Source organism: Littorina saxatilis, linkage group LG1, assembly GCF_037325665.1.
Source record: "Littorina saxatilis isolate snail1 linkage group LG1, US_GU_Lsax_2.0, whole genome shotgun sequence".
Taxonomy (NCBI): Eukaryota; Metazoa; Mollusca; class Gastropoda; order Littorinimorpha; family Littorinidae; genus Littorina; species Littorina saxatilis.
The window spans coordinates 29,338,372-29,349,061 of NC_090245.1; positions in this window are offsets into that span (position 1 = coordinate 29,338,372).

The following is a 10,690-nucleotide window of genomic DNA, read 5'->3' on the forward strand; positions in this document are numbered from 1 at the left end:
GACGGACGGACGGACGGACCGTGGACGGACGGACATACAGACGGACAAATATGAATCCTAATACTCACCAATTACTCAGGTGAGTCAAAAACAAACATTTTTGTATCATGTAGGGTGCTGGACTAATGGGGGATGGTGGAGAGCAATAGAACTAGCCTACAGTAAAACCTCCCACTAACGACCTTGTCAAGAAAAATCGGTAATGAAGTGCTGTGTACGTATTCTGTGAGTGTTTGCTCACCAACTGAGACCTCAGGTCATACTTGTCAGCTGAGACCAGCTAGCTGACCCAGTTTACAGACACTGACCTTCTTTGATGTCTGAGAGGAAACTCTTCAGAAGTTCCTGTGTCAGTTTAAACTGACCTTCTTACCCGGGGTCAATAACCGAGTTTTACCTTACCCCCCGCGGGTTAGGGGGAAGAATTTACCCGATGTTCCCCAGCATGTCGTAAGAGGCGACTAACGGATTCTGTTTCTCTTTTTACCCTTGTTAAGTGTTTCTTGTATAGAATATAGTCAATTTTTGTAAAGATTTTAGTCAAGCAGATGTAAGAAATGTTAAGTCCTTTGTACTGGAAACTTGCATTCTCCCAGTAAGGTAATACATTGTACTACGTTGCAAGCCCCTGGAGCAAATTTTTGATTAGTGCTTTTGTGAACAAGAAACAATTGACAAGTGGCTCTATCCCATCTCCCCCCTTTCCCCGTCGCGATATAACCTTCGTGGTTGAAAACGACGTTAAACACCAAATAAAAAAGAAGTTTTACCTATGAGGCCGTGTGTGTGTGTTTGTGTGTGTGTGTGTGTGTGTGTGTGTGTTATGTCTGCCTGTCTGTGCACAAATGTATGCGCATACACCATGCTAATAAATATGCATATCAAAGTGGAACAAAAATGTGATAACGAACACAAGAAAGGCAGAACTGCCCAACAGTTGCCTCCCCTGTAAAACAAATTATACCTCCCCAACTCCCAATAAAGACCATTCCTTTTTACGACCGATTTTTCTGGCCATGGTCAAGGTCGTTAGTGGGAGGTTTTCCTGTATTTGAAAAATTTGGTGAACAACACCAGAACACACGCAAACTCTTGATGTGCCCACCTGTCTTTGCCGACAAATATTATAACACCCCCTTCAAAACTAGACCCCACTCTTCCAAACAGACACTATCATAATTTCTAATACGGGGACAAACCAGACAACCAACAACATGATTGTAGGCGCTCCTCGGCGCTCTCGCACACACACACACACACTCACGCACACGGACACACGCACACAAATGAAAACACACACACTGACTCTATCTTTCTCTTTCTCTCGCACCGTCATATTCCCTCCCCTCCCTCAACAAACTAACACATACACACACCCCGGCACACCCACATACGGGGCGGGGATGTAGCTCAGTCGGAAGCGCGCTGGATTTGTATCCAGTTGGCCACTGTCAGCGTGAGTTCGTCCCTACGTTCGGCGAGAGATTTATTTCTCAGAGTCAACTTTGTGTGCAGACTCTCCTCGGTGTCCGAACACCCCCGTGTGTACACGCAAGCACAAGACCAAATGTGACCCTCCACCACGAAATGAGTCGATTGTCACCTCGCGCGGTTCTGCGCTAGGATTAATAAAAGTCTGGGGAGTGTCTTAGTAACAGTGTGAGGGTCACCTTAGTCACAGGCTTATAACTCAAACAGTTTTTGCTCTTTTCTAAAACGTGTTTCACCACTGGATAGAGCATACAAAACTCTTAAGGAAAATGTAAAAATATCAAAATTATGCAAAGGTGACATGCGACTCATTCCGTGGTGGAAGGTCACAAATGCGCACGAAAAAGATCGTGTAATCCATGTCAGAGTTCGGTGGGTTATAGAAACACGAAAATACCCAGCATGCTTCCTCCGAAAACGGCGTATGGCTGCTATAAATGGCGGGGTAAAAAACGGTCATACACGTAAGATTCCACTCGTGCAAAAAACAACCACGAGTGTACGTGGGAGTTTCAGCCCACGAACGCAGAAGAAGACACCCACATACACACACACACGCACGTACGTACACTGAGACACCCGGACACCCCCCCCCCCCCCCTTCGCACACGTGCAAAAAAGACGGACACACAGGGAGACAAAAGGACAGACAGACCCGAAGTCTCTCCCTCTATTTCTTTCTCCATCCTCTCTCTCTCCATCCTCTCCCTCTCTCGGTCTCTCTCTCGGTTTCTCTCTCTCTCTCTTGGTCTCTCTCTCTCTCTCTTGGTCTCTCTCTCTCTCATTTTCTCTCTTGGTCTCTCTCTCTCTCTCTTGGTCTCTCTCTGTCTCTCTCTCTCTCTTGGTCTCTCTCTCTCTCTCTCTCGGTCTCTCTCTCTCTATTTCTCTCTCTCTCTCTCTCTCTCTATTTCTCTCTCTCTCTGATAAACCCACTCCCAACACGGAAGACACATCACACATACGAAAACCACAGACTAGCCAGATGTCAACGTTGTCCGCCATGGCCCTGATCGCGATGTCACGCAGGTAGGCCTCGGGGGTGCAGTGGGAGGGGAGGAGGGCGTGTATGTCCACCACGTGCAGGTGAAAGCCCAGGTCCTCCGTGAAGTGACGTAACCCGGGGTACACGTGCAGTGTCAGTGCTGTCCGCTCCAGCTGAGAATCTGGCATATTCAAAATCAGATTTTGTGTTTGTTTGTTTTTTCTAAAGACAGGGCTCCCCACGGACTCCCGTCTAAGAGTGTCCCGGTGTAACACGAAATTTTTACTCCACGAAAAATTTACTCCGGAGTAAATATTTCGTACGAAATTCTTACTCCGAGTACACTTTTCGTACCAGAAAAGAACTCCCCAAGGCACGAAAAAATTACTCCCTCCACGAAATTTTTACTCCCCATTTTTTTTACTTCCAGTAAAAATCTCGTACGCAAAAATGGGATGCGGGCGAAGGGATAATGCCAGTAAGTGATCTCGCGCACACGAATGTCGCGCTACCCTCCTTCCACCCCTTCCACCACCAAGACTAACAGGGGACAAGGGAGTAAAAATTTCGTACACCTGGCATGCGAAGTTAAATTGCTCGTGTTGGGGTGAAATAATTCATTCGTTATTTATTCGTCAGGGGAGTAACATTTTTGAACGAAATGTTTACTCGGAACTCACCTGTCTTGGGGAGTAATTTTCTCGTGCAATGGGGGAGTGCTTTTTTCGTAAAGGGAGTAACTTTTTCGTACGAAATGTTTACTCCGGAGTAAAAATCTCGTGGGAGTAATTTTCTCGTGTTATACCGGGACTCCCACTTTTAATGTTTAGAGGGTCCATGAACCTCCTAAGCTGAGTTTTAGAGGGTCCTTAGAGTCCTTGTTCCCCAATCCCCCTGTGTTCATATAACGCATTGTTATCACGAATATTGCGATATGAAATGTCTTTTTTCATCAGAATATTCGAAGAGGTAACTTCAACTATACCTTGTTAAATGGAACACACACCCTCTTTTCAACTCGTTCCGGCATGAAATTGTCATTTGTGCTTGCATTATAATTGACTGACGACTACAGTCTGAAAAGAGTTCATACAGTTCGCACGATAGCGGAAATGAAGTGCGTCCCGGGACCCGCTTTTTATAGGTTTAGTGCGTCCTGGGACCGCCTCAATGAATTGCTTGTACGCGATTTCGGCTCCTAGTGCGTATAGGACGCAGGGACGCGCACTTTGGGGAGATCTGAATGAAAAGTAAAACGGTAACAGTAAAAGGTACGTACTACAGCCAACCAACCAACTTACCAGCTATCCATCCAACCAATAAACCACTGCTACAACAATAACACATATAGAGGAAAGGCTCCTAATATGGACCGGCTCCTAATATGGACCACCTCCTGTTCTGACAAACTAACGGCGCTAGAGCGCTCAAAACAATTTCATTCGCTTTATTCACCCTCTCTGGATAAGTTGCACATGTCAAAACAGTTGCAGAACACAAACCTCAAAACCGTTAGGCTTTTTCACTTTTTTTCACTTTTGGCAGCGTTCACTCTAAATTTGCCGCCTAAAACGGACTCGTTTCTGTCCACAGCCAAAGCTTTCATAACACAAAAATGGTTATATATGACAGCTAAGACAGTATTTGTTACATTTTAACAGTGTGTACCCCGAGTTTCTACTGCAAACAAAAAATAATAGCAAAACCTCAAAGTATGTGTGAGTCCCCTAATATGGACCACCTTCAACAAATTGAAGAAAATAAAAACTAAAGGCAATTTTAATTAATTCATTAAGAAGCTTGCTGAAAATAACCTATAACTAGCCCTCGAGATTTCAAACAAATATAACAAATAGTCTTTTTTTTTGGTGGAAGTTGATAATTTCACTTATTTTCACTCTGTTTTTGATAAGCTTCTTCAGTTTCCTGGTGTGCTTCAAATAATGCTCTCATCGACCCGAAACAGCTAAATCTAAAGCATATTTGAATTAGTCTGACTTGCACACTAATTTGTATTATGTTATTTTACAGTGATTCGTGAAGGCGGCTTCACTGGTCCATGTTGGGCGCCCAGGATCCTAATATGGACCATTTGTGATTTTTTCTGTATTTAATTTTTGCTAAAAGGTCTATCAAAGCTATTTCACTCTAATTAGGCCTAACGGTTAAACTAAGAGAGAAGTACTACCTACCACAAAATGAAACTTCTTCGCAAGAAAACAAGCTAGTTATCAGCAATAAACAACAAGTCGCGTAAGGCAAAAATACAACATTTAGTCAAGCTGTCAAACTCACAGAATGAAACTGAACGCAATGCAATTTTTCAGCAAGACCGTATACTCGTAGCATCGTCAGTCGACCGCTCGTGGCAAAGAAAGTGAAATTGACAAGAAGAGCGGGGTAGTAGTTGCGCTGAGAAGGATAGCACGCTTTTCTGTACCTCTCTTCGTTTTAACTTTCTGAGCGTGTTTTTAATCCAAACATATCACATCTATATGTTTTTGGAACCAGGAACCGACAAGGAATAAGATAAAAGTGTTTTTAAATTGATTTCAAAAATTTAATTTTGATAATAATTTTTATATTTTTAATTTTCAGAGCTTGTTTCTATTCCAAATATAACATATTTATATGTTTTTGGAATCAGAAAATGATGAAGAATAAGATGAACGTAAATTTGGATCATTTTATAAAAAACTTTTTTTTTTACAATTTTCAGATTTGTAATGACCAAAGTCATTAATTAATTTTTAAGCCACCAAGCTGAAATGCAATACCGAAGTCCGGCCTTTGTTGAAGATTGCTTGGCCAAAATTTCAATCAATTTGATTGAAAAATGAGGGTGTGACAGTGCCGCCTCAACTTTTACAAAAAGCCGGATATGACGTCATCAAAGGTATTTATCGAAAAAAAGAAAAAAAACATCCGGGGATATCATTCCCAGGAACTCTCATGTAAAATTTCATAAAGATCGGTCCAGTAGTTTGGTCTGAATCGCTCTACACACACACACGCACAGACACACACACACACACACATACACCACGACCCTCGTCTCGATTCCCCCTCTATGTTAAAACATTTAGTCAAAACTTGACGAAATGTAAAAAGTGGTCCATATTAGGGGCCCTTCCCCTACAGGCACATGCGCACACATACCCACTAACACACACATTCAATCTGCTACCCTCCCTCTTCGTAATGCCTCTACCTAACCCCTATACTCTTTTCTTTTTTAATACAAGTTTTACGCCACCCCACCGCAGTCCTTGCTATTTATTTCACACACGAGTCCAACGTTTCATCCGGCCCAAGCAACCCCTTAAACCTTCGCATTACAATTTTGATTTTAAATGTCACCTGATCCATTCTTCTCCAACGGTTTCGTCAGTGATTACATTACAGTGTTCTAGATGGTCGAACGTGTAGCAAAGACCTGTACGTGTACGTGTAGATATTGCGTCACCCGTGACTCACTTTTTTCTCCTATTTTCCAAATGCATACGTCGCTTTGCTCCCACCAAGACTGCAGATCTTGGCAAACGCGTGACGTAAAAACTAGATTTGATGACGTTACCCGTACACGTTTTCGTACACGTCCTGAAAAGTGCTCATCTAGATCTTGCTAATGGATTCCATCTGACGCCTCTGTTGCATCATCCTCTATTAACACAATCATACAACTTCCACTCTCTTCAATCGCCAATTCTACTCCAGCATTCCTCACCCATCTCCTCAGCCGCTACGAAGAGGCGCAGGACTCGCGAGTCCGGGGTGGGGGGCACGGGCCAGCGGCCCATCAGCAGGTTCTGCATCTCCCAGGGCATGCTGTTCAGGCATATGGGCACCACACAATTCGGGCACCCAATGTCAGCACGGACCGGCATGCCCGGCCCCGAGGATTGGGGACCTGATCCCCTTCCGCAGCTGTCAGGGATGGTGGAAGTTCCGGAGTTCGAGCATGTGTCCGGATAGGAGGATCTTGTGTTTCCTCCCTCGCCCCCTCCAATGGTTACACGTTTGGCTTGACCCATGTCCACCGCCACGTCGCTGGATGACGTCAAGCTGCCCCGGCGGTTTTTGCCTGTCTTCCTGTCCAGGCGGGAACTACTGAGTTTTAGGGGCGATATATATATTCAAGGCTTGGAGTGTAATGTGCTAGATAGACCCAAACTGGCTTACATTTAAAAAGAAAGAAAGAAAGAGAGAAAATAAGAAAGAAAGAAAAAAGAAACAAGTCGCGTAAGGCGAAAATACAACATTTAGTCAAGTAGCTGTCGAACTCACAGAATGAAACTGAGCGCAATGCAACGCAGCAAGACCGTATACTCGTAGCATCGTCAGTCCACCGCGCACGGCAAAGGCAGTGAAATTGACAGGAAGAGCGGGGTAGTACTTGCGCTGAGAAGGATAGCACGCTTTTCTGTACCTCTCTTTGTTTTAACTTTCTGAGCGTGTTTTTAATCCAAACATATCATATCTATATGTTTTTGGAATCAGGAACCGACAAGGAATAAGATGAAAGTGTTTTTAAATTGATTTCAAAAATTTAATTTTGATAATAATTTTTATATATTTAATTTTCAGAGCTTGTTTTTAATCCGAATATAACATATTTATATGTTTTTGGAATTTTTTTTTACAATTTTCAGATTTTTAATGACCAAAGTCATTAATTAATTTTTAAGCCACCAAGCTGAAATGCAATACCGAAGTCCGGGCTTCGTCGAAGACTACTTGATCAAAATTTCAACCAATTTGGTTGAAAAATGAGAGCGTGACAGTGCCGCCTCAACTTTCACGAAAAGCCGGATATGACGTCATCAAAGACATTTATCAAAAAAAGAAAAAAATGTTCGGGGATATCATACCCAGGAACTCTCATGTCAAATTTCATAAAGATCGGCCCAGTAGTTTGGTCTGAATCGCTCTACACGCACGCACGCACGCACGCACACACGCACACACACACATACACCACGACCCTCGTTTCGATTCCCCCTCGATGTTAAAATATTTAGTCAAAACTTGACTAAATATAAAAAGAAAGAAAGAAAGAAAAAAATAAGAACTTTTTTTTTAAACATCGACGGTACATTTCAGCTGAGAAGGGGCTGAACAGAAGTGAAGTAACCTTAAATCTGAACAAATTAAATCAAAATCAACTAACGCCAGAAGCAACTGTCGATTTTATGGATGTCAATCTCAGAAGGAAGAAGGAACGGAAACTGACTGAAAAGCTGAGGACTCATTGGAAACACAAAGTAAAGATAGCCCTGTAAGTGGGGGTGGGAGTGGGTGATAACTGTAAACTGATGTGGCAGGGGTCAGAACAGTTGTTCACGCTCTTGCACACAAAATGTTCATTTAAAGGCCTTCAGTTAAATGTTCAGCCTTCTCACCTAACCTTTCATGTCAGCCACCGCAGATCTGTATAGGCTTTCACATGTGGTAATAGCATCTTTCAACTTTAACACATACCAAAAATCAACAGCCTTGCTGCTGTCTGTTGCAGATTGGGGGCATTTTTGTTGCAATAATTTCGTAAATAACAGCATAGTCAGGCCAGATTAATTCAGCACACACACAAAAAAACACTCTGCACAAGAAGCAGCTAGGCTGTTGCTTTGTGTAGGTATGTATTCAAGAAGGATGTTCTTATCCCAAGTAAGGCCAAAAAAAAAAATAGGTCTGTTTACGGTAACCCGACCGACCCTAGTTTTTTCGCACGACCCTAGACTTTTTTTTGGCATTTGGGAGAAAAAAAGAAAAAAAAAAGAGGTTTTTTTGGCAAAATAACTTAAAAATATGGTTTTTTGGAGAAAAAAAAATTAAAAATAAAAAAATTCCCGACCTACCGACCCTATTTTTTTGGCCTATGTTACCGTAAACAGACCTATTTTTTTTTTGGCCTAAACAGCTGGGCAGAAATGTGGTGATTCGTGAGATAGCTTATGTACACGAGAAAGAACGTACCTTGATTTAGTTTTCATTACGACATAAAACATATTTTATATGTTCTTTGTGAGTTGGAACAAAGACGGCCTTCAGCTACCAGCATAGGAAAAAACAAGTCGCGTAAGGCGAAAATACAATATTTAGTCAAGTAGCTGTCGAACTCACAGAATGAAACTGAACGCAATGCCATTTTACTCGTAGCATCGTCAGGCCACCGCTCATGGCAAAGGCAGTGAAATTGACAAGAAGAGCGGGGTAGTAGTTGCGCTAAGAAGGATAGCACGCTTTTCTGTACCTCTCTTTGTTTTAACTTTCTGAGCGTGTTTTTAATCCAAACATATCATATCTATATGTTTTTGGAATCAGGAACCGACAAGGAATAAGATGAAAGTGTTTTTAAATTGATTTGGACAATTTAATTTTGATAATAATTTTTATATATTTAATTTTCAGAGCTTGTTTTTAATCCGAATATAACATATTTATATGTTTTTAGAATCAGCAAATGATGGAGAATAAGATAAACGTAAATTTGGATCGTTTTATAAATTTTTAATTTTTTTTACAATTTTCCGATTTTTAATGACCAAAGTCATTAATTAATTTTTAAGCCACCACGCTGAAATGCAATACCGAAGTCCGGGCTTCGTCGAAGATTACTTGACCAAAATTTCAACCAATTTGGTTGAAAAATGAGGGCGTGACAGTGCCGCCTCAACTTTCACGAAAAGCCGGATATGACGTCATCAAAGACATTTATCAAAAAAATGAAAAAAACGTTCGGGGATTTCATACCCAGGAACTCTCATGTCAAATGTCATAAAGATCGGTCCAGTAGTTTAGTCTGAATCGCTCTACACACACACACACACACACGCACACACGCACGCACACACGCACATACACCACGACCCTCGTTTCGATTCCCCCTCGATGTTAAAATATTTAGTCAAAACTTGACTAAATATAAAAACACCTCCCATCAACCAAGCAAGTAACCAAACACCCAGTCAATCAAAGCAAACCAGTAAGCAAGTAAACACACAGAGACACACAGACACAAACACAGAGAGACAGACAAAGAGACAGACAGAGAGACAAACACACACGCACGTACGCACACACATACACAGGCACACACAAACACACACCCATACACACAAACACACATAGTTCATTCCCTCACCCTTTGCCTCTGGAATTGCCGGACGAGCAGACGCTGCCCATGTTAGAACAACTGCCCCCCAGTTTGAGGGCGGTGTCATGTGAAATAGTCCCCCATCTTGTACCGCAGCGTCCCACAACGTCTGGTCAATAGCAAGCCCGTCTGTCGTTTCAACTGAAAAAAATATGATTTTGTAATGAGTTTAACTTGTCTGTTTGATACTCTTGATAGCCGTAAAATTAACAGGGCACAAGTCAAAATGGCACGGAAGCTAAGTTGTATGGCTCAAGGTGAAAATAATATTTTTAAATTGGAAGATTTTTCAATCTTTTACTAAGTTTTAGTGGACTAACACACGATTCTAAAACCAAGCAGCTAATGTTCTTTGGCGTCAGGGAAATACATTCTGTACACATTTGAAAAGAAATCAAAATGGTGGAGCGCATACTTACATTGTTGTAAACTAGAACTGCAGTTCAAAATGCAAATGAAAAACAAATATTGACAGCAGATTTTAAATTTCTACCTTGAAACGTATAATAAGAATATGTCTCTAGTTTGCCACTGCTGTCACTGTGGACGTGAGCTCGCCATTTCATCATACAATGTTTGCCTCAGACTTCAGAACAAGTTGAAGGCCCTGTCATTTAGACTTGATTTGTCAGACTTCAGAGCAAGTTGAAGGCTATGTCATTTAGACTTGATTTGTCAGACTTCAGAGCAAGTTGAAGGCTATGTCATTTAGACTTGATTTGTCAGACTTCAGAGCAAGGTGAAGGCTATGTAATTTAGACTTGATTTGTCAGACTTCAGAGCAAGTTGAAGGCTATGTCATTTAGACTTGATTTGTCAGAGTTCAGAGCAAGTTGAAGGCTATGCCATTTAGACTTGATTTGTCAGACTTCAGAACAAGTAGAAGGCTATGTCATTTACACTTGATTTGTCATTATTACGATTTGTTGCTTTTTGTTGCCCTTTGTTTTTGTCTGTTTCCTGATGAAGCTTTCATGAGCGAAAATTCGTATTGTATTGTGTTGTCATTGTATCGGTGAGTACAGAAATCTATTTTTTTTCAACATATTTTTTTCTCTCTC